We start from the raw sequence: 4,237 nt of genomic DNA, 5'->3' as shown, positions 1-4,237 counted from the left end.
GTGCACAGAGACTCAGAGACTAAAGTGCCTTTAGGGGGGGTGAAGAAGATTCCCTCAGAATCTCTTGACAGCAAGCACATCCACATCAACTAGATATGTGATAAAGGACAGGAGCATGTGTAGATGGTGACATGGCTCTTAAAGAGACTGAAGGGAATGGACACATCACTGGGGACAGACAGAGCCGCAGCGTCGGTGGTGGTGGTCTAGACGAGGAGGGATGGAGCGAGAGAGAGAATATGGGGTGATTGCAGGAGGGCAGGAAAGAGAATTGTAAATAATAAAGGAGAGTTGGGAACTCCTCATACGCAAGGTTTTGAAGGAACTGGAGTGCACACACACACACACACACACACACCCACACAGAGCACAGACTCCATACCACCCACACAGAAATATAAAAGTGTGTGTGCTGAAGAATTCAGGCTAAAAGGGTGAGCTGCCAGCCCAAAGCATCGACTAATAATACACATGAACTTCATCTCCCAGAGGCTAAAACAAAGCCAATAAGCACATCTATTAGAGAACACCACACACTGTATATATAAGAATTGGACGTAGGTTTGAAGCCTTGAGTTTGGCGTTTTGGTCGTCACCATCTTGTTTTTTTGCAACCAGAAGTAACACAAGAGGGCGGAGTAAAGTACAACCGAACGCTGAACAAGATGACCAAATCACAATTAATCTTCACAAACTGAAAAAGCACTGTGGAAGAGTTAAAGGTGTAAGAGAGCTCCCAGATTGGACAACGGCATGGCAGCTGCCTGTCAATCACAAGGTAGCCCTGCTTTAAAATGATGCTGCTCTATCGTCTATTTTACTCTAAATGGGATCATAATTTACTAAATGAACATCATGCGGTGTTGAAGAAGACTTTAAACCAGCGATTGAGAACATAAACTCGTCTGGAAAATGTTCACTGAGGTAATAAATCAAGTGAGAAGTAGAAACATTTTCTCATAGACTTCTATACAACCGAACTCCTTTTTGCAACCAGTAGAGTCGCCCCCTGCAGGATATGAGAGGGGATGCAGGTTAAAGACACTTCTGCACTGGCTTCATTTTTTAGATGAAGCCTGGAGCTCACCTTATTTATATATCTCCCTCATCCCCCCCCCCCCCCCATCCTCGTCACCTCTCCTTCCCCACACACATGTTATCCCCTTCTTCATATGTGAAACTCAATGCAGGCTGGCTGTCAGATACACATCCTCCCTTCCTCCTCAACACACACAAACACACACACATTCTCACCTAACTGACTTGGTGGCTCCTTGAGGGCAGATGCGTAACATGTGGTCTCAATTAACACATATAGTAACACACAGGATCAGCCGTTAGGTTCAGCAGAGCACAGGATGAAGAAGCATATATGGAAAGCAGTGGACAGTGACTAAGTAAAGGCGATGGGTAAATTGAATCTTTTAGAGGAGTTTAACCACAGTCTTTGATTTAAAAGAATAATTGGCCAATTTTTAGAATGACTTTGGAAATAGGCATTTCCATTCATCAGCACGGAAGATCTTTTAGCTGTTATTCATTCTCCTTGAGGTGCAACCTACAGAACAGCCAGGATCTGATAGACCGATAGTGACAGGTACATGAAAGTCCCTGATTACAGGAATGAGGTGTGTGTGGGATCAAGAGATAATATTAAACAGGGACTGCTGCATTTGAATTCAGTGCAGCAGCATCAGGGAAAACAAGAGACGTGCTGATGGGAACATCATAGAAGTTGTTCATTGTCATGTGTTGCAAGGTGGTTTCATATTGTTCTACATGCATGCACATAAAACGTGTGTGTGTGTGTGTGTGTGTAAGCATCAGATAGGAGCGGACGCTGAGAGGCAGTCATGTTTGTGAATGACCCACGTATCGTGAGATTAGCGTCAGGAATGTCTTCCCTCTGTGGTTGACCTTGTCTCGCATTGACGGTCCATATGGAGATCACCATGTTGTCACAGGTGTTCTGTGTTTATATGAAGCATGTGTGTGTGTGTGTGTGTGTGTGTGTGTGGGATTGGGCTGCAACTAACATTTCATTATGTTTAACCTGAAGATTATTAATCTCTCAGTGGATAAAACATCAGAAACATGGCGGTCATGTTTTATAGAGATCAAGGTTACGTCGTAATGTAGTGTATGTACTTGTAGTGTTTGACCAACAGTCCAGAAGCAAAACATATTCAAGTTATTATGATTGAAAATCAGCAGATAATCGATTATTAAAATGTTTTGACTCGTATGTTAATCGTAGCAGCTCTATTGTGGGAGCATCCTGTCAGTCTGACCTAGTTTGTGCACAGGGTTGAATACATGCCTCCTTTACAAGAGCAAAATATGAATCGTATTGACACCTAACCGAGGAGTTCAGCAAAAAACATGAATGTCCACGACTGGATGAGAAGAGAGAGACTTCCAGACACTGATGGGCAGATGGAGGGGAATTGAGAGGCAGAAAGGAAGAAGGGGGTCGAAGAGCATTACACATATCAGAGGGGATTGATGTGTCTTCTTCCCCAATCAGGTTCAGGGTGTGTGAGCTGACGAGCCGACGAGCCCCGAGTGAAGCTGACCCCTGCAGCAGTCTCATCTCCTCTGCCCCAGTGGGAAACCAACAGAGAGCCAACACACATCTATATTTAAACCCACAGTGCAGGGATTGGCTGGATTGTGATTTGTTATGTCTGGCTTTACTTATATCACACCGGTGCCTCTGCATCTCTATCTGATTCATTATTAAACAAAGTGATTAGCTTGTTGTCTCTTTCCTCCGTCCATTCTGGAGCGCTAATTTATTTATTCTTCCGCACACAGCATCGTCTCCACACCTCTCCCGCACATGACTCAACTGTTCTTTGCTTGCCTTCCCATCACTCCCCCCATCTGCCCATGTCTTTGTCTCTCCGTCCTTCCATCTGTCCTTCTCTCTTCCTCTTTTTCGCCTATTGTGCGTAAAGTCAAGAAAACATGACTGACCACACATGCACCCTCCACCCTCCACACACATGCACCTCCTCACTGTCCACACTGCTCCTGCGTCATTTGCTTAGCAAACACTTATAGAAACAGCACACATGAATGTGTAATCAGCAAAGAGATAGAGAGAGAGAGGGGGCTTCCCACACAGAAGAGGAGTAAGAAAGACAGAGAGGTAGGATTAGAAAAAGCAAAGAAGAGAGCAAGTGTTGATTTGAAACTGAAGTGAGATGGGGGGGATTTAGAGGGAAGGTGTAGGTGTGGTGCTGTTAGAGATATAGATATAGATCTCCAGGAAAGAGGGGATGGGGGGGAGGAGGTAAACACAGGAAGAGGGGTTAGAGGAAGACGTGATTCAGGGTGAAGAGAAAGCTAGAAAAAGGTGCAGAGATGACTGAGGGGCGGATCAATACTGAGAGACGACAGAGAAGGAGGTGGAGACTCGGCAGCGGAAAACCCTCCGCTGTGTTTTCCCTTTTTTTCCAAGATTGTTTAATATTGGTGTATGTGCGTACAATTTGTCTTTGAGTGATCAGTGTGAGGGAGGAGGAGTGTGATTGAGAGGGGAGAGGAAACCGCTGCAGTGCATTGTTAGGCTGAGCGCACACGGGAGAGGGAGACAGAGAGAGAATCCCCCATTTTAGCTCAACAACATTACGGCAGTGCAGAGATATCTACAACAATGGCAGCTCGGCGCTCTCAGCACTGTGCTATTGATCTCATAGGGGCAACCCAACACACACACGCACACACACACACACACACACACACACACACACACGCACGCACACACACACACACACACACACACACACACACACACACACACACGGTCAATCCAACTGGTTTTAACCTCTCATTAGAAGAATAACGCCTGGGGCTCATAGTGTCACTGTCTTATAACTGTTTAGGTAAATGGCTGTGAGTTGGAAGAGATATCTGATGTTACAGGAAACTTATTGGGGATTTTGATACCTGTTATCAAAAACAGAAAAAAGAAGACATCTGTTTAAATAATGATAATAATGCCTCCTCGCATCTTTATTTAGTCTCAATCTGTTTCCCTCAGGCATACTGACTTACTAACCGGATCTCTTCTAAGACACTGCACCGGAGAGAGAGAGAGAGAGAGAGAGAGAGAGAGAGAGAGGAGAGAGAGAGAGAGAGAGAGAGAGAGAGAGAGAGAGAGAGAGAGAGAGAGAGAGAGAGAGAGAGAGAGAGGAGGAGAGAGAGAGAGAGAGAGAGAGAGCGAGAGAGA

Source organism: Cottoperca gobio, chromosome 16 (assembly GCF_900634415.1).
Source record: "Cottoperca gobio chromosome 16, fCotGob3.1, whole genome shotgun sequence".
Classification (NCBI taxonomy): Eukaryota; Metazoa; Chordata; class Actinopteri; order Perciformes; family Bovichtidae; genus Cottoperca; species Cottoperca gobio.
Note: the sequence above shows the minus strand (reverse complement) of the source record.